At 37.1% G+C, this 21,828-nt stretch overlaps 1 protein-coding gene across 3 annotated transcripts in view; it reads left to right on the forward strand.

The window, feature by feature from the left end:
• Positions 1-21,828, forward strand: part of SBF2 (SET binding factor 2) — a 459,339-nt gene that overhangs the window by 288,177 nt on the left and 149,334 nt on the right. The window lies entirely within an intron of this gene.

Here is a 21,828-nt window from a genome sequence, read left to right on the forward strand (position 1 = left end):
AGTGCACACTTTAAATATCTTACCATTTTATTTGTCAGTTATACCTCAATAACACTTAAGAAATTTTTTAATTAGTTTAAGATTGTAGTAATTAAGACAGTGTGTGGCACAATCATAAACAAATTGGCCAGTAGAGCAGAATTTAGAGTTTATAAACAGATGTACACATGTTTGGAAATGTGATTTATGACAGAGTTGGTGTTTCAGATTAGTGACAAAGAGGTAAAAAATTCAATAACTAGTACTGGGACAGTTGGGTGACCATGTACACATAATGAACCATGTACAGGAAAAATGTACCGATACCTCACACTATACACTAAAATCAGTTTTATGTGGATTAAATATTAATACTTAAATATGAAAAGCCAACCTATATAGTCTTTCAAAGAGAATAAATGGCATAGCCTTATGACTTTGGGGGAGGGGAAGATTTGTTAAACATGGTAAAAATAGTGCCAATCTTAAAAGAAAATATTGTTATATACCACTTTTACCTCAGTTAGAAAGAAAAGATTGGTAAATTTGACTACATTAAATTGACTACATTAAAATTCATCAAAAAATACCATAAAGAGAATGAAAATGTAAACTTCAGAGTGAGAGATGTTTGCAGAGCATATGACTACCAACTGATTAGTACTCAGATTATAAAAGCTCCTACAAATCAATAAGAAAAAGACAACCCAAATTTTAAATGGGCAAGAGACTTAAAGTATCCCAGAGGAAAGGAAATCCAGTTGGATAATTAGTGTATAAATAAAATGACATTTTTTAAAAAGATGATCTGTGTCAATAACTGGAAAAATATAAATTAAAACCACAATGAGATAGCATTTTACATTCACTGTTTTGCAATAATTGTATAATTGGATAATATTAAGTATTGGTGAAGTTATCGAACAAATGGAGCATGTAAACTCTGCTTGTTAGAGTGTAAAATGGTACAAAGATTTTCTTGTAAAGCTGAATATGAACATATTCTATGACCCAGTGATTCCACTCTTAGAGGAGATCTTACCCACATACACCAAGAGATATGCGCAAAAATGTTCATAGGAACATTGTTTGAAATAGCAGGAAACTGGAAACAACTCATATGCCAACCAGCAGTAGAATGTATAGATAAATTGTGCTATTTTCTTATGTTAGAACATTATTTGCAGAGGTAATGAATGAATTGCAGCTATAAGGAATAATGTGGATGAATCTTAAAGAAGATAATTTTGTGCAAAAATAAAAAGGCAATTCAATTACAATATGCTTTCATTCATATAAAATTCAAAGCATGTAATATATTATTTAGAGATATTTAAGTTAGGGATAGAATATATGTGTTAAAACTAAAAAGAAAAGCAATGTGTACATATATTAAATCATCACATTGTATACTACAATTTTATCTGTCAAATGTACCTCAATAAAACTGGGAAAAAAGAAAATCAAGGGAATAAGCAAAATATTGAAGAAAATTACCTCCAGGAGACAGAGAGGAAGGACATGAACATAGAGATCTTCAAAGGTAATGGTAATACTCTATTTCTTAAACTGTGTATATGGGTGTTAATTGTATCATTATTATTTATAATCTTATAACTTATACACATTAATGTCTTAGGGTACTACTGTTACATTTTTTTGCAGGGCATATTTATCTCTTTTTTTTTTTCGGTACGCAGGCCTCTCACTGTTGAGGCCTCTCCTGTTGCGGAGCACAGTCTCCGGACGCTCAGGCTCAGCGGCCACGGCTCACGGGCCCAGCCGCTCTGCGGCACGTGGGATCTTCCCGGACCGGGGCACGAACCCATGTCCCCTGCATCGGGAGATGGACTCTCAACCACTGCGCCGCCAGGGAAGCCCGGGTATATTTATCTTTTAAAACCCATTTCAAGTGATACCTTTCTCAGAAATTCTAACTTAAAATCTAGCATCAAAAAGGTAATCTTGGGGCTTCCCTGGCAGCGCAGTGGTTGAGAGTCCGCCTGCCGATGCAGGGGACATGGGTTCGTGCCCCGGTCCGGGAAGATCCCACGTGCCGCAGAGCGGCTGGGCCCGTGAGCCGTGGCCGCTGAGCCTGAGCGTCCGGAGACTGTGCTCCGCAACAGGAGAGGCCACAACAGTGAGAGGCCCGCGTACCGAAAAAAAAAAAAAAAAAAAGTAATCTTGTTTAAGCAAATTGGCACGATAGGAGATGATTCACCTTTACTGGAAATACATTCTTACTTTAGAGCATAAGAGACGAGCTGTAATAGTTTATAATAGCAAAAATTGAAAGCATCCTAAATGTTTACCATTTGGATTTTGATTAATCTAATTATGGTAGAACTCTTCTTCGGAATACTGTTCAATTACTAAATAGAAAGAGGTAGCTCTATAATATGTACAGCTGTAATATGTAGCTCTATAATATGTACCCATATGAAAAAGCTTCTGTTATGTATTGCCAGGTGGGCAAAAGGAAGTTACATAAAGTAGATATAATTCTATTTTTGATCTAAAATTACATATATGTATGTATGTATATCATGGTAAAAATCTGGAAGGATATTTACACTAAATCCTTAATAATGGTTATCTCTGGCATAGATAGAGGAGTTTTGACTTCCATTTAAACTTTTCTCTGCTTGAAACACACACATACACACAAGCATAATTAAGTTATATAAAACATATAACAAGCATATTTTATAACTTAAAAAATGATTCTCATTTTTATAGGAAGGAAATTATCAAACATTTATGAGAAGAATAAGACGTAATAAATTTACCCTAAAAAAACTCATGTCTTTTGCTACTTTTGTTACTTTCTTACAGTTACTTTGGTACTGTCATTATAGAGAACAAAGGAATTTGATTAATAGATCAAGGTCACCAGAAGCTATAAAGTTAGGTAATTTCCTGATTCCCTATAACTGGTGATAAAACTATAAAAACTGTTTTAGGGAGCTTTTTTCCGTTTGTACTTTATGTGCTGTAATTAACTGAAGAACTAATTTATAAGGCTTTCTCTAAACTTAATTTTAGCATATACTAATTAGTAATTACTTATAGAATAGCTAGGTACCCTTGGGTTACAAAAATACTCCTTTTCATTTGAATAATCATATTCTAGGGGTAAAAAGCTTGCATTTTTTTGTTGGTGTTGTTTCCAGATACACCTGTACTGATGAACACTTAATATTTTTGAATTCACTATTTCATAAATACATTAAAATATATCCTGTCTTTCTTCCAGCATATGCTGTTGTTTAACATTATAGAAAGGCTCTTTTCAGTTATAAATGGGTTCACATGTGATACTCTTATTTTAATGGGTTATTTATTACCAACTTGGGATTTATTAATATTTATATTCTTGTTGCAACAATGTTACTTGCGGGGATTTAACATGACATTCTGAACATTCTTTACAAAAGCATAGAATGTCAAGGCAGAGAGGCCAAACATCTGTGTTGGTGTTTTAAGATAGAAACATTAAATGAACCAATTTTTAGGTAGTGATTCAGAAATTTTAGTAATTTTTGCTCTTCATGATCTTGAAGTTATTCTGTCTTTTCTGTCCTCAAGGGAAAATTAAATGGAACATGAGTACTGCCAAGGGGTTATTTTGTTTATCAGGTTCTTTCACTGCCAAGATAATTTTTTAAAGGACTGGTTTATAGAGATTATAGATTATTCCTATGTATCTTCTCATCTCAAATAACTGATCGTATTTTAGTTGTTTTTTGTAACTGAGATTACTAGAAATCTCTTCAAAAATATCATGGCCTTAACTCTTTTCATTTTAGCAGATCTATGATTTTTGTGTCAGGATCTTAGCTAAGATCTTTTCACAGTAAATTATAATTTAAAAACCCAGTAAAGTCCTCTATTTCCAGCATTATGATAAACTGCATGTTATGAGGGACCCTCTCACTAATGTAGAAATAGATCTTAGAAAATTGAAGCAACAACAAAAATACCCCATGATTTTGATATATAGTTTTTCCCAAGGAGAAAAGGAAATCTATAATAGGCCCCTCCTCTACTCTCAAGAAAAGGACAAATAGGAAAAACCAAATTCTGAGCTATTAGCAGGTAGGGAAACCAGATTTGTGAGCACAATTAAGTCGACTTCTGTAAAGAGAGCTGGTTGAACCTGAGAGCTTTATTTACATCAGGTTAGGACACTGGAAGAGGAATAAAATAATCCCTCTTCAGCGGCATGCCCCTCACCCTTGCCTCCAGAAGAAGCAATTATAAATCCTTTCTAGAATAATGCAGCCACAATTTAGGCAGTCAGGATTCCCACAGATAAAATTCAGTAAGATATGAACTCACAATTTTTAAATGACCAAATACCAAAGAAATGAGCCAATATGAAATAGTGTCAACAGAAACAACCAACAGCAGATTGAGACTCCCAAAGGCTTTATATATTGGAATTATTCAGTATGAACATATAATAATTAAAATACTTAAATAAGTAAAGGATCGAATACAAAATAAGCAAATAACAAGAAACTAACAAAAATGGCCAGGTAAGTTTAGATTATATAATCAGTAAAGTAAAAACTCAAAGGATAGGGAAAACCCAATATTGTTAAGATGTCAGTTCTCCACAAATCAATCTGTAGCCTGAATGAAATCCCAATAAAAACTGCAGCAGAATTTTTTCTAGAAATTGACAGGATAATTGTAAAATGTATGTGGAAATGCAGAGGACTTAGAATGGCCAAAGCAGTCTCGAAAAAGACCAAATTTGGAGGACTTAACACTACCAGATTTCAAGATTTACTGTTAACCCACAGTAATCAAGACAGTGTGATACTGACATATCAAATAGATCAGTGGAAAAGAGCACTCAGAAATAGACCCGCGTTTATGGCATTTTTGACAAAGGCACCAAAGCAATCCAATCGGGAGAAGAAAGTTTTTTCCACAAATAGTGCTGAAATAACTGAATATATCCATATGGAAAAAAAGTGAACCAATATCTCTACCTCACATCAAACACAAGGATTAACTTGAGGTAGAGCACAGACATAAACATACAATATAAAACAATAAAGCTTTTAGGGGAAAGCATGGAATAGAGTCATGACTTGGGAATGAGCAACAGTTTCTCTTTTTTTTAATAATTAATTGAATCTTTATTGCCACTTATATTCTTTATAACTGGCAACAGTTTCTCGGGTCACAAAAAGTGATAACCAAAAAAGAAAAAAAGGTCACTGTACTTTATCAAAATATGCTTTTCAGAAGACAGCATTAAGAAAATGAATAGTTAAGACTAGGAAAAAATATTCCCAAAATGTAAACGTGACAAAGAACTGATGTCATGTTTATATAAAGAACTCCTACAACTTAATAAGGTGAAGCCAAACCAGTTTTTGAAAATGGACAGTTTGAACAGACACTTCACAAAATAAGATATGTGAATGGTCAGTAAAAACATGAAGAACTGCTCTGTATCAGTCATCCGGGAAATGCAAATTAAAACCATTATGAGATACTACTATATAACCACCAGTATGGCTAAAATTGGAAAGACTGACAATACCAAATGTTGACAGAGTTGTAAAGTACTTGGAATTCTCAGCTTTTATTGTTGAGAATGTAAACTGTTACAATCACTTTAGAAAAAAGACTGGGAGATTCTTATAAAACTAAGCATATACCTAGCCTATGATCCAGTAATTTCACTCCTGGGTCTTACCTTAAAAAAATTAAAACATATGACCATAAAAAGACTTATACAAAAGTATTCGTAGGAACTTTATTCATAATAGCCTAAAACTAGAATCAGCCCAGGTGCCCATCAATCAGAGAATGCTTTTTTCTTTAACTGCCATATATCCATACAATGTAATACTAATCGGCGATTAAAAAAAACAGGCTAGGGGCTTCCCTGGTGGCGCAGTGGTTGACAGTCTGCCTGCCAATGCAGGGAACACGGGTTCGTGCCCTGGTCTGGGAAGATCCCACATGCCGCGGAGCGGCTAGGCCCATGAGCCATGGCCGCTGAGCCTGCGCGTCCGGAGCCTGTGCTCCGCAACGGGAGAGGCCACAACAGTGAGAGGCCCGTGTACCACACACACACACACACACACACACAAAAACAGGATAATGATACGTGCAATCACATAGATATATCTCAAAAACATTATGGCATATTTGTCAAAACCCAGTGAACACTAAAAGTTTGTGCATTTTATTGTATGTAAATTATACGGCAAAAGAAGAACCTATAAACAAATATTGACCTCTAATGATATGCATACTAAAGTACTTGGGGGAAGTATAACTGATGTCTGCGATTTACTTTGAAATGCACTAAAAATAAGATGGGTTAAAGGATAGGTAGATGAATAGCTAAATGATAAAGCAAGTGTAGTAAAATGTTAATGACAGTCTAGGTGGTTAGTATACAGGTGTTCACTGTAAAATTCTTTCAATTTTGATAATATATTTGAAATTATTTGGGTAAAATAAGTAAACAAAGAAATAAGTACATAATTACAAAAAGCTCATTGGATGGGTTAGGCATCACACTAAATGCAGTGAGAGACTTGTAGTGAACTGGAATACAGATCTGAAGCAATTACACATAGTGGAGCAGAGAGAGACAAGAAGATGGAGAATATGGAAGAGAAGTTAAGATACATGGAGGATATAATGAGATGGTCTAACACAGTGCTATTCAAAGTAGTAGTCTGTGACAAGGTAAGGAACTTGTGCCAGAATGTGAATCAGTGGCTTTCTCTTCATTGAGAAAGTCTTGCTTAAATAAATAAATAAATAAATACATAAATAAGCAAGCAAGCTACTCAACAGTGGGCTTACTATGACTTCAACTGGCAGTGGTCAGTATCTCCAAAAGTAACTAAGGGTCCTGCCTTATTAAAGAGGATAGGCTTCACAGTCAAGCCTCAGATTTTGTCAAGGCTGAAAATTCTGGTACCAATAAAATTGTTTTATAAAATTCCATTGGTTACTGGATAAATTCTTATATTGGGCATCTTAGGCTAAGGGCTCTGAATAATATAGGAAACCACACAGAGGTTTAAAAGTATGAGAAAAATGGCTTATCTTCTGGAACCCCAAACGTTCCACAATCTACAAGTTTTTAAGGACACTCAAGCACTGCTGATGACCAGTCCTATGTAAGAGGTAGCAAATTTGAGAATTTTGTTAAGTGCTGTGTTCTGAATGTGTCCTCCCAGATTCATATGTTGGAAACCTAGTGCCCAAGGTGATGGTATTAAGGATTAGGTCATGAAGGTAAAGACATCACAAACTAGATTAATGCCCTTTCAAAAGAAAACCAGCAGAGCTCCCCAGCCCCTTCCACTGTGTAAAGATATAACAAGAAGTCTGCAACCCTGAAGAGGGCCCTCAATCAACCATGCTGGCACTCTGACCTTGAATATACACACCACATCTTTATCCATTCATCTGTTAATGGACATTTAGGTTGCTTCCATGTTTTGGCTACTGTAAATAGTGCTGCTATGAACATTGGGGTGCGCGTATCTTTTCAAATTAGAGTTTTCATCTCTTCCGGATATATGCCCAGGAGTGGGATGGCCGGATCATTTGGTAGTTGTATTTTAGTTTTTTAAGGAACCTCCATACTATTTTCTGTAGTGGCTGCACCAATTTACATTCCCACCAGTAGTGTAGGAGGGTTCCCTTTTCTCCACACCCTTTGTAGACTTTTTGATGATGACCATTCTGATCGGTGTGAGGTGGTACCTCATTGTAGTTTTGATTTGCATTTCTCTAATAATTAGTGATGTTGAGCATCTTTTCATGTGCCTGTTGGCCATCTGTCTGACTTCTTTGGAGACGTCTATTTAGTTCTTCTGCACATTTTTTGATTGGGTTGTTTCTTTGATATTGAATTGTATGAAATCTTTGTGGGTTTTTTTTTTGCGGTACACGGGCCTCTCACTGCTGTGGCCTCTCCCGTTGCGGAGCACAGGCTCCGGACGCGCAGGCTCAGCGGCCATGGCTCACGGGCCCAGCTGCTCCGTGGCATGTGGGATCTTCCCGGACCAGGGCACAAACCCGTGTCCCCTGCATCGGCAGGCGGACTCTCAACCACTGTGCCACCAGGGAAGCCCTCTTTGTATATTTTGGCAATTAAGAGTGAAATATTGCCATTTGCAGTAACATGTGGACCTAGAGATTATCATACTAAGTGAAATAAGTCAGAGAAAGACAAATACTATATGATATCACTTATATGTGGAATCTAAAAAATAATACAAATAAACTTACTTACAAAACAGAAACAGACTCACAGACATAGAAAACAAACTTAGGGTTACCAAAGGGGAAGGAGGGAGGGATAAATAAGGAGTATGAGATAGCAGATATACAATACTATATAGAAAATAGATAAACAACAAGGATTTACTGTATAGCACAGGGAACTATATTCAATATCTTATAATAACATATAATGGAAAAGAATCTGAGAAAGAAAAAAATATATATATATATTCAACTATCACTTTGCTGTGTTCGTGAAACTAACATAATATTGTAAGTCAACTGTACTTCAGTTTTTTAAAAAAGAGTATGTTAATCAGTAGAATACATCTTTTGCTTGAGCAGGGTATGTATTTTACTCCTCTCCTCCTTTCTCCTCCTCCAGACATTTACTGATTTCTATCATGTACTAGTCTCCGTAATAGGTACTAGACATACTGAGATGATTAAGATATCATTTTGGTTCTTAAGGAGTTCACAGTCTAGAAGGAAAAACTCACAGGTAAACTTGTATTTATAATATAGTAGAATATGCACTGATAGAGGTGTATGAAAAAGTGCTACGAATGCTGTTACGGGTTACTGGGTTTAGAGTGGGAAGGAGGTGGTCACAGAGGGCACTTGTCAGACAAGGATTGGGAGGGAGAGTGTTCCAAATAGACGAAGTTGCTAGTAGAAAAAAGTATGGAAAGCACCTGTGTTTTTGAAAATTAAAAAATATTTCCATGTTGCCAGGTGTAATATAGAAAGGTGGTGGGAGATGAGATAAGTAGATAGAGTAACGTCTGGTTAAAGTGAACATTGAATACATACATTTAACCTCAGCTACTACCCCAAAACCCTAAAACAAAAGTAAAGAGTTTTTTTAATGTGTAAACCCACAGGCAAAACAGGATAGGAGACAACAGCAACAACATTTTAGAAACTAGAAAGCTGATGGATGATTGCCTTTACTTAGCAGCCCAAAGAAAGACTTCTCCTAACTAACATTTGTACAAGCCTTAAAGCACCCCAGTTTGTGGAACTGCACAGGGCTCAGGAATTAGAGATATCAAGTTATTGCTCAAAGCAGGAGGTTAAGATGGAGTTAAAACATTAAAAAGAGGATTAGTTGAAAGTCTCCTTAAGATGCAGTTAGAGTCCCGTCTCAGATCTTTTCCAGTTCTGTGTTAACAGCCAGCTGCCTCTCCTTTACCCTGGCAGAGTATTAGAGGTTGGTTGGTTGGTTTGTATATTTTTGAGAGAGAGAGACAGAGCGTGAACAGGCCAGGGAAACACTATGTCTGGCTGAAGGAAATACTGTTTTGCTGCAAACATGGGAGTAAAGTGAGTGTCAGATATTAAGAATACCAGTCGACAACTTTCCCCCTTCAGCTCCTAGAACTTTGGCAACCTTCCCTCAAGCAGGACATTGGAAGACAGCTCTCTGAGAAATGTGACCAGCCAAAGAGGAAAAGATTTTACTAAAAATACTGAGATAAGAGTTTCTTAACGGAACAGCTCAACCAGGTCATGCTATAATGAAGCTCTCAGTCAACAAGCTTCACCATGGACACGTTCTTTTTCTTTTGTCATTCTTTGGTTTACCTCTTGCGAAGGATGACCTAAGCAGAAGGGGTCAGTTAAACAAAGTCCGTTCCTACTCCCCACCATTGTTCCTCAACTCTGCTTTCATTCTCCACGCCCCTTGTGAGAGAACCATCTAGTCAGCATCCATAATTATTCTGTCCTTTTCCTTCTTGGGTACCTCTATTCCTCTGACTGCCTCAGACAACCTCAGCTTTCTTTTGGCTTTGAAACAGGGTCATCCACAATCACTACTACCCTCTGGAAATAGGCTCAAAGAAATTAAGTGATTTTCTCAAATCACACAGCTTGTAATTTGAAAAGTGAGTCCTAAATATAATTTTTTTTTTTTTATTCTTGCCTTTAAGTCACTGATATACTGTGTTCTTCAAAAACTGTGGCAGGGCTTCCCTGGTGGCGCAGTGGTTGAGAGTCCGCCTGCCGATGCAGGGGACGCGGGTTTGTGCCCCTGTCAGGGAGGATCCCGCGTGCCACGGAGCGGCTGGGCCCATGAGCCTTGGCCGCTGGGCCTGCGCTTCCGGAGCCTGTGCTTCGCAATGGGAGAGGCCACAACAGTGAGAGGCCCGTGTACCAAAAAAAACAAAAAACAAAACAAAACAAAACAAAAAACTGTGGCAATAGGTACTATATAGCTAAATTTAAGTTTAGATCAGGAAGTTAAATTCTGGAAACTTGTGGATCTTTATTTTTATTTTTCCTAAATAGCAATTGCTATTGAAAAACCCCAACCTTAACTGAGTGAAAACAGACCTTGTTTTTATTGTTCATCATTGTATACCCAACATCCAGCACAGTACCTGGCACATAGAAAGTATTCAGATATTATTTGAATACATGAATGATTACATAATTTCATGGAAGTGGTAATTATTGAAATAAGAGTCTACTTTTCTAAGTTACTTAATAAGGAACTAACTTGGTTGTCAACCCTTTGAATTTCAGATATAGGAGAAAATTCATTAAGAAGTTAGCTGTTCTAACATCTGTAAGGTTTAGGCCAAATCTTTGGCTATCACCAACTCAACCAATGAGAACTCATTGATAAATCTAGTGGAAACTCTTCAGTTCTTATTTATTTATCTGTTTGTTTGTTTGTTTATTGACACATGGTAGATTTGATGATGACCACTGGCCACTTCTGTGCAAAACCCTCTTCCCTTATCTTTTTTTTTTTTTTTGCGTTATGCGGGCCTCTCACTGTTGTGGCCTCTCCCGTTGCGGACGCGCAGGCTCAGCAGCCATGGCTCACGGGCACAGCCGCTCCGCGGCATGTGGGATCTTCCCGGACCAGGGCACAAACCCGTGTCCCCTGCATCGGCAGGTGGACTCTCAACCACTGTGCCACCAGGGAAGCCCCCCCTTCCCTTATCTTCGATGATACCATTTCTCCTGACTTTCTACTTCTTTTGAATCTCTTTTTCAGTCTTTTTGGTAAGCCTTCTTATCCCCATCCTGCAAGTCGTGATGTTTATTTTAAAATCTTAAATGTTTATCTTAAATCTTAAACCTTCTCCCAGTCTAAGATTCTACCTAGGCAATCTTATTCATCCCCATTACTGTCTTCTACGTAATCCTTCCAAATCTTCCTCCAGAACTGAATATCTTGCTGGTTGCTCTCCATCTTTACTTGAATGTCCCAAAGCTATTTAGATGTTATGTTCCAAACTGAAATAATCACCTTTTATCCCCATTTTCAGGCACCATCCACAACCTCTTCCTCCTGAGTTTCCTGGTTTAACAAATGGCACCAAATAAGCAAAAAACATGAAATTAGTCTCTTAGCCTTATCCTCACGTCTGATCAGCCACTGAGTCCTATAGAGTCTGCGTTCCTATGTCTCTTTCCTGATGTCTCTCAACTCCCATCCACTTTTCTCTGTCCTTAAATTCCAATATCCTGATTTAAGTCACCAACGTTTCTTACCTCTTTTACTGCAGCAACTTCTTAACTGGTCTTCCCACCTCTCTCCTGACCCATCCCCTTACTTTATCTGTTTCCTTGCTTTACAAAAGTGATATTTCTACAATTCAGGTTGGATCTCATCACTTCCCAACTTAAAATCCTTTCCCCGTGCCCTCAAAGTAAATTCTTGTCATATCTTTGCTCCTTCCTACCTCTACAGCCTCATTTTTCACTGCTGTCAATCCTCTGGCCTTTGCACATCTTACTGCCTTAGTTTGGAACACTATTCTTTTCTACTCCCTACTCCCTCAATTGTCCCTTTCACCTAGTTAACCTAGTCATCCTTTACTCTTAGTTTAGATGTCACTTCCTCCTGGAAGCCTTCTTTGGCCCGTCAGTTTTAGGTTGGTAGCCATTTCTGTGTGCTTCTACTGTATTTTGTACTGCGTCCATTCTATCCACCGTGATCCTACAATAACGCTTACCACATATAATGAAATTACCTGTTGGTGTACCTATATTCTCCATTATGTCTGGCATGAAATAGTGTCTCAGTACAACTTGGATGAATGAGTAAATGAATAAGTGAATGTAATATAAGTAGCTGCTTACCTTATCTGGTTAGAGTTTCAATTCTCCACAGCTTCCATCCTTAAACAGGTTGCCAGAGCTAGCCTCTGCTCACTTTTGTATCTCTGTGCACAGGAATATCTAGGAAAGAAAACCTAGATCGATGGTTTGATAATTCACAACCTCTGCTTGAAAGCAAAATTTAAAGTTCACATATAGCTGGCAAATACTGTCCCAGTCGACAGTACTGTCAATGATATATTGAATGGGCCAAAAAGTGCCTTCAGTTTTTTAAGTAAAGATAAAAGACACATTTTTCATTTTCACCAAGAACTTTATTGTACAACATATTCACCCTTTTGTTCCACTACCTTCTGCCGTTTTTCAGGCAACTTCATAATTCCATCTTCCCAAAACTTTTTATCTTTTTGAGCAAAGAACTCTTCCACGTGCCTTTTACAGTCTTCCAGGGAATTGAAATTTTTTCCATTAACAGAATTTTGTAAAGACCGAAATAAATAGAAATCCGAAGGTGCAATGTCTCGTGAATACAGCTGATGAATTAGAACTTCCCAGCCAAGCTGTAACAGGTTTGCCTGGTCATCAAAGAAATATGCGGTCTTGTGTTATCCTGATGGAAGATTATGCTTTTTCTGTTGACTAATTTGGGATGCTTTTCGTCTAGTGCTGCTTTCAGTTGGTCTAATTGGGACCAACTTGTTGGAACTAATCCTTTGGTTTTCCAGAAGGAGTTCATAATAGAGGACTCCCTTCCAGTCCCACCGTATACATAACATCATCTTCTTTGGATGAAGACCGGCCTTTGGTGTGGTTGGTGGTGGTTTATTTCACTTGCCCCACAATCTCTTCCGTTCCACATTATTGTACAGTATCCACTTTTCATCACCTGTCACAATTTCTTTAAAAAACGGAACGTTTTCATTACATTTAAATAGAGAATAGCATGCAGAAATATGGTCCAGAAGGTTTTTTTTGTTTAACTTACTTGGAACCCAGACATCAAAGCGATGAACATAACCAAGCTGGTGCAAATGATTTTCAATGCTTGATTTGGTTATTTTGAGTATGTCAGCTATCTCCCACGTGGTATAATGTTGATTGTTCTCAATTAATGTCTCGATATGATCTCTGTCAACTTCAACTGGTCTACCTGACCATGGAGCATCGTCCAGTGAGAAATCTCCAGCACGAAACTTTGCAAACCTCTTTTGACACGTTCAGTCGGTCGCAGCACCTTCTCCATACCTGCACAAATCTTTTTTTTGCATTTCAGTTGTGTTTTTACCTTTCTTGAAATAATAAAGCATAATATGCTGAAAATGCGCTTTTTTCCATCTTCAGTTTTGAAATGGCTACACAGAAATTCACTAATTTTGAAAAGTCTTTTTTTAAATGTACGCTGATATGACAGCTGTCACATACAGTCTAACAAAATTGTTTCAAATGAAGTTAAAGACAACTAAGTGCTACTAGAGCCATCTTACAGAAAAAACCAAGCGAACCTTTTGTCCCACCCAATATTTAAAGCATGAGTGTTCGTATCTACTGTGTTAGAATCTCAGGGATGAAGCATGTTGTATTTTTTTTAAAGTTCCACAGGTAAATTTGACATGTAACTAGAGTTGAAAAATCAGTGTCCTGTTATCTGGTGTAGCCATTTATTAAGCTTTCCTTAAAATTTTTAAATGTGCATTTCTGGGCCCCATCATCAGAGATTCTGATTTGGTAAGTCTGTAAGGGGTAGATTAGAGCCAACATTTAAAACTTTTCAACAGCGAAAAGGACAGCTTTATAGATATGCAATCCATCAAATACTCTTCAGTCATTTTCAGGAAAGCTGAAAAAGGATTTCTGCATTGTCAAAGAGGTTGGACTAGATGTCCCCCGGATTCCTCTTATAAATTCTATCATCTCAGGACCCTTTTTTTCATCCTTGCTTAGTAGGAGCAATCGTGGTCCTCTCTAGTTCATAACACCATATCATCTTTGGTCCATGCAGGTCCCATTCTTGTTTTATTCATTTATTTTTAAAGTTCTTCTTTCTTTTTTAATAGTTATTTATTTGGCTGCACTGGGTCTTAGTTGCAGCACGCAGGTCTTTAGTTGCGGCACGTGGGATCTTTTAGTTGCGGCATGTGGGATCTAGTTCCCTGACCAGAGATCGAACCTGGGCCCCCTGCATTGGGAGTGTGGAGTCTTAACCACTGGACCACCAAGGAAGTCCCTATTCATTTATTTTTATTACCATTATGCTCCCAATCTCCCTCAATTATTTTAATGTGTTTAATATATTATTTTCAATGTAGATGTTGTTTAAAATTGCATATTATTTAGTGCACATGTATTTTTAATTTTATGTAAATGTTGTAGTACATATTCTGTTTCTTTTTCAATCAGCATTATATTTTTAATATCATCTTAGGAGGCTAGTGTAAATATGATTCTAAAACCAAATAAATACAGTAGAAGGAAAGAAAAATTAGTCCCACTTTTCATATCAAGGAAAGTGCAGAGCTCTTAAATAAAATATTGGCTAATTGATTATATTAGTGTATTAAAAAAAACCAAACCATCATGATATAGTAGAATTGGTCCCTGGATCCTTTCAGTATAATTCACCACATTAATAGATTAAAGGAGAAAATTAAGATTATCTTAATCAGTACAGAGAAGGCATTTAATAAAATTCAATGTGTATTTGTGTAAAAGTTCTTAGCAAACTGTTATTAGAGAAAAGCTTCCATACTTGGTAAAACCTACATACCAAAGACCTATAGCAAGCCTTATAGTTATTGAAGAAATGTTATGTGTTCACTTTAAGACTGTAATAAGATAAAGATGCTTACTTTTATCACTAGTGTTAACAATGTGTCAAATCTTTATGTTGTATACCTAAAACTAATACAATGTTACATGTGAATTCTTTCTCAATTAAAAAATGTTACAAGGGGAAAATGAGATCCAAGGATTAGAAGAGAAAGAAAAAACTGTCATTATTTTCAGATGATATGATCCTCTGCCTGGAAAAAGTGCCACATTGACAAATTAACTACTCAGATGATTCATTTAGATTACTGAATGTAAGACCAATCTACAAAACTCAATAATATTTCTTTTTACCAGCAAAAACCAACTAACAAGTAAAAAAATTTTTTAATTCCCCCTTTCTCTCCCCTTCCTTCTTTCCTTCCTTCCTCCCGTATCCAAGCACCATTGGGCAGGCTCAGGCAGGGTAATGGTAGCCAGACAGAGGCTGAATCCCATACTTACAAACACACAGAGAGTAGATGAATTGGTATCGGTGGCCCAGTGGAATAAGAGTACTATTTATAGTCAGAAGACTGACCAAATTAAGTAAAGGTGTTGAGGATAATTGTAGCCAGGTTTTTCACTGATAAAAGAAGAAAGTATAAGTATCGAAAAAGAGAAGCTAGCATGAATCTTATGGTTTTGAATAAATTAGGGCTAATAATGCCAACTCATGGTTTTCAACATATATACATTGAAAAAAATATGTGGAAATGTGTGTGTATGTCTGTGAATATGTGGGGGGAGGGTGCATATATATATTTCCTAGCTGTATGTATTGAGAGGGCCAGGCAGCAGAGACACCCCCGTATAACAATGAACACACCTAGTATCCACATCTTGGTTTCTAAATACCAGTCTCCATCAAAAGGAAGAAATGACTCCTTGAAGAAATTACTAGGGCCAGGACTAGAGCAAATAAAACATGAGAAAGGCTTTATATTTCAGGAAGTACAGAAGTGCTCAAAGAATGAATGAGCTCTAGTTGGACTTTTTTTATTGTGGTAAAATATACACATCATTAAATTCAACATTTTAACCCTTTTCAAGTGTACAGGTCAGTGGCATTAGGTACATTCACACTGTTATGCAAAAACATCACCACCATCCATCTCCAGAACTTTTTCCATCTTCCCAAACTGAAATTCTGTACCAGTTAAGCAGTAACTCCCAATTTCTGCCTACCTCCCACCCCAGCCCCTGGCAACTATCATTTTACTTTCTATCTGTATTAATTCGACTACTCTAAGTACTTCATATAAGTGAAGTCATACAATATATGTCTTTCCATGACTGGGTTATTTCACTTAGCATGATATCCTTAAGGTCATTCATGTTGTAGCATGTGTCAGAATTGCCTTCCTTTTTAAGGCCAAATAATATTATACTGTATGAGTATAACACATTTTGCTTATCCATTCTTCTGTTGATGAGCATTTTAGGTTGCTTCTACCTTGGCTATTGCAAATAATGCTGTGGTGAGCATGGGTATACAAATATCTCATCACGTCCCTACTTTTTCTGCAAGCAAACTGCCTTTAAGCCTTCAAGTTTGCTTGCAGAAAAAGTTAATTCTCTTCATCACAGAGCTGCATATACATTAGCTCAGAAATTCAAAGATCCTGAAAGAGGAAATCCAGCTGAAGGAGCTGCAGGCCTGACTGACAAGGTAGCCAGCAGATCAGTAACAGTATGTGCATGCAGCACCTAACCCTACACTTACTTCTGAACATAAGCATGTGTACTGCGTCACTTGCACCTTCCACATCTCTGGCAACTCTAGCTCAGAACTGTACAGTGAAGGGAATTCTGGGGACTGTAGTTCCAGCTTAGCTAAATTGACATACTGCAAAGTCACTCCACTCTTCTTCCCCATCAATACCCTCATTTAACATGAGACCCTGTAAGGCTGTGACCTCAGTTTGTACTGTAATTCAGTCACCTAAGGGTTAAACTTTGTTATGATAGTTACACATCTGAACCCTGCAGCTACAGGATCTTATTTCATTTATCTTTTAGAGTAGTCATAGAAACTTTCTGGTCCCTTAGCTGAACCTTGTGATAGAAATTTAGCATCTTGAGCTTATTATGATCTTCCTTCAAATTCTCTAGTGAACTTTGATACAGTAGGCGAGGCTTATTGTTCCTCTTATTTGAATTAAAATATGTATGGCAACACTGATTTGATTACATAGGCACCTGATTACGGTTGTTTATAGGTGTTAATTTAGGTAACTGTTTTGCTTTTGAGTGCCATGGACTACCAGTTTCTCATTAACCACTGGCAAAAGATTTATTAATGCTTTTTGGTTTTAATAATTATTTTTATCAAAACTTTATTTTTTCTTTAAGACTTTATTTTTTTTAACATCTTTATTGGAGTATAACTGCTTTACAGTGTTGTGTTAGTTTCTGCTGTATAACAAAGTGAATCAGCTATATGTATACATATATCCCTGTGTCCTCTCCCTCTTGCGCCTCCCACCCACTCTCCCTATCCCACCCCTCTAGGTGGTCACAAAGCACCGAGCTGATCTTCTTGTGCCATGCAGTTGCTTCCCACTAGCTATCTATTTTACGTTTGGTAGTGTGTATATGTCAGTGTTATTCTCTCACTTCGTCCCAGCTTACCCATCCCCCCTCCCCATGTCCTCAAGCCCATTCTCTACGTCTGCGTCTTTATTCCTGCCCTGCCCCTAGGTTCGTCAAAACCACTTTTTTTTTTTTTTTTTAGATTCCATATATATGTGTTAGCATACAGTATTTCTTTTTCTCTTTCTGACTCACTTCCCTCTGGATGACAGATTCTAGGCCCATCCACCTCACTGCAAATAACTCAATTTCGTTTCTCTTTATGGCTGAGTAATATTCCATTGTATATATGTGCCACATCTTTATCCATTCATCTGTCGACGGACACTTAGGTTGCTTCCATGTCCTGTCTACTGTAAATAGAGCTGCAGTGAACATTGTGGTACATGACTCTTTTTGAATTATGGTTTTCTCAGGGTATATGCCCAGGAGTGCGATTGCTGGGTCATATGGTAGTTCTATTTTTAGTTTTTTAAGGAACCTCCACACTGATCTCCATAGTGACTGTATCAATTTACATTCCCACCAACAGTACAAGCGGCTTCCCTTTTCTCCACACCCTCTCCAGCATTTATTGTTTTGTAGATTTTTTGATGATGGCCATTCTGACCAGTGTGAGGTGATAACCTCACTGTAGTTTTGATTTGCATTTCTCTAATGATTAGTGATGTTGAGCACCCTTTCGTGTGTTTGTTGGCAATCTGTATATCTTCTTTGGAGAAATGTCCATTTAGGTCTTCCACCCATTTTTGGAGTGGGTGGTTTGTTTTTTTTGAAATTGAGCTGCATGAACTGCTTGTATATTTTGGAGATTAATCCTTTGTCAGTTACTTCATTTGCAAATATTTTCTCCCATTCTTAGGGTTGTCTTTTCGTCTTGTTTATGGTTTCCTTTGCTATGCAAAAGCTTTTAAGTTTCATTAGGTCCCATTTGTTTTTTTTGTTGTTGTTTTTCTTTCCATTTCTCTAGGAGGTGGATCAAAAAGGATCTTGCTGTGATTTACATCACAGAGTGTTCTGTGTATATTTTCACTAAGAGTTTTGTAGTCTCTGGCCTTACATTTAGGTCTTTAATCCATTTTGAGTTTATTTGTGTATACGGTGTTAGGGAGTGTTCTAATTTCATTCTGTTACATGTAGCTGTCCAGTTTTCCCAGCACCACTTATTGAAGAGGCTGTCTTTTCTCCATTGCATATTCTTGCCTCCTTTATCAAAGATAAGGTGACCATAGGTGCGTGGGTTTATCTCTGGGCTTTCTATCCTGTTCCATTGATCTATATTTCTGTTTTTGTGCCAGTACCATACTGTCTTGATTACTGTAGCTTTGTAGTGTAGTCTGAAGTCACAGAGCCTGATTCCTCCAGCTCCATTTTTCTTTCTCAAAATTGCTTTGGCTATTCGGGGTCTTTTGTGTTTCCATACAGATTGTGAAAATTTTTGTTCTAGTTATGTGAAAAATGCCATTGGGAGTTTGGTAGGGATTGCATTGAATCTGTAGATTGGGTAGTATAGTCATTTTCACAATGTTGATTTTTCCAATCCAAAACATGGTATATCTCTCCATCTGTTTGTATTGCCTTTAATTTCTTTCATCAGTGTCTTACAGTTTTCTGCATACAGGTCTTTTGTCTCTTTAGGTAGGTTTATTCCTAGGTATTTTATTCTTTTTGTTGTGGTGGTAAATGGGAGTGTTTCCTTAATTTCTCTTTCAGATTTTTCATCATTAGTGTATAGGAATGCAAGAGATTTCTGTGCATTAATTTTGTATCCTGCTACTTTACCAAATTCATTGATTAGCTCTAGTAGTTTTCTGGTAGCATCTTTACGATTCTCTATGTATAGTATCATGTCGTCTGGAAACAGTGACTGTTTTACTTATTCTTTTCCAGTTTGGATTCCTTTTATTTCTTTTTCTTCTCTGATTGCTGTGGGTAAAACTTCCAAAACTATGTTGAATAGTAGTGGTGAGAGTGGGCAACCTTGTCTTGTTTCTGATCTTAGAGGAAGTGGTTTCAGTTTTTCACCATTGAGAATGATGTTGACTGTGGGTTTGTCATATATGGCCTTTATTATGTTGAGGTAAGTTCCCTCTATGCCTACTTTCTGGAGAGTTTTTATCATAAATGGGTGTTGAATTTTGTCAAAAGCTTTTTCTGCATCTGTTGAATTGATCATATGGTTTTCATCCTTCAGCTTGTTAATATGTTGTATCATATTGATTGATTTGCGTATATTGAAAAATCCTTGCATTCCTGGGATAAACCCCACTTGATCATGGTGTATGATCCTTTTAATGTGTTGTTGGTTTCTGTTTGCTAGTATTTTTTTTTTTTTTTTTTTGGTGGTACGCGGGCCTCTCACTGTTGTGGCCTCTCCCGTTGCGGAGCACAGGCTCCGGACGCGCAGGCTCAGCGGCCATGGCTAATGGGCCCAGCCACTCTGCAGCATGTGGGATCTTCCCGGACCGGGGCACGAACCCACGTCCCCTGCATCGGCAGGCGGACTCTAAACCACTGCGCCACCAGGGAAGCCCTGTTTGCTAGTATTTTGTTGAGGATTTTTGCATGTATATTCATCAGTGATATTGGTCTGTAATTTTCTTTTTTTTGTAGTATCTCTGTCTGGTTTTGGTATCAGGGTGATGGTGGCCTCGTAGAATGAGTTTGGGAATGTTCCTCCCCCTGCTATATTTTGGAAGAGTTTGAGAAGGATAGGTGTTAGCTCTTCTCTAAATGTTTGATAGAATTTACCTGTGAATCCATCTGGACCTGGGCTTTTGTTTGTTGGAAGATTTTTAATCTCAATTTCAGTGCTTGTGACTGGTCTGTTTATATTTTCTATTACTTCCTGGTTCAGTCTCAGAAGGTTGTGCTTTTCTAAAAATTTGTCCATTTCTTCCAGGTTGTCCATTTTGTTGGCATATAGTTGCTTGTAGTAATCTCTCATGATCCTTTGTATTTCTGCAGTGTCAGTTGTTACTTCTCCTTTTTCATTTCTTAGTCTGTTGATTTGAGTCTTCTCCTTTTTTTCTTGATGAGTCTGGCTAGTGGTTTATCAGTTTTGTTTATCTTCTCAAAGAACCAGCTTTTAGTTATATTGATCTTTGCTCTTGTTTTCTTCACTTCTTTTTCATTTATTTCTGATCTGATCTGTATGATTTCTTTCCTTCTGCTAACTTTGGGTTTTGTTTGTTCTTCTTTCTCTAATTGCTTTAGGTGTAAGGTTAGGTTGTTTTTTTGAGATTTTTCTTGTTTCCTGAGGTAGGATTGTATTGCTATAAACTCCCGTCTTAGAACTGCTTTTGCTTCATTGCATAGGTTTTGGGTCGTCGTGTTTTAATTGTCATTTGTTTCTAGATATGTTTTGATTTCCTCTTTGATTTCTTCAGTGATCTCTTGGTTATTTAGTAGTGTATTGTTTAGCCTCCATGTGTGTGTTTTTTTTACAGTTTTTTTCCTGTAATTGATATATAGTTTCATAGCGTTGTGGTCAGAAATTATACTTGAAATGATTTCAGTTTTCTTAAGTTTACCAAGGCTTGATTTGTGACCCAGTATATGATCTATCCTGGAGAATGTTCTGTGAGCACTTGAGAAGAAAGTGTATTCTGTTGTTTTTGGATGGAATGTCCTATAAATATCAGTTAAGTCCATCTTGTTTAATGTATCATTTAAAGCTTGTGTTTCCTTATTTATTTTCATTTTGGATAATCTGTCCATTGGTGAAAGTGGGGTGTTAAAGTCCCCTACTATGATTGTGTTACTGTCAATTTCCCCTTTTATGGCTGTTAACATTTGCCTTATGTATTGAGATGCTCCTATGTTGAGTGCATAAATATTTACAATTGTAATATCTTCTTCTTGGATTGATCCCTTGATCATTATGTAGTGTCCTTCTCTGCCTCTTGTAATAGTCTTTATTTTAAAGTCTATTTTGTCTGATATGAGAATTGCTATTCCAGCTTTCTTTTGATTTCCATTTGCATGGAATATCTTTTTCCATCCCCTCACTGTCAGTCTGTATGTGTCCCTAGGTCTGAAATGGGTCTCTTGTAGACAGCATATATATGGGTCTTGTTTTTGTATCCA

Source organism: Pseudorca crassidens, chromosome 9, assembly GCF_039906515.1.
Source record: "Pseudorca crassidens isolate mPseCra1 chromosome 9, mPseCra1.hap1, whole genome shotgun sequence".
NCBI lineage: Eukaryota > Metazoa > Chordata > Mammalia > Artiodactyla > Delphinidae > Pseudorca > Pseudorca crassidens.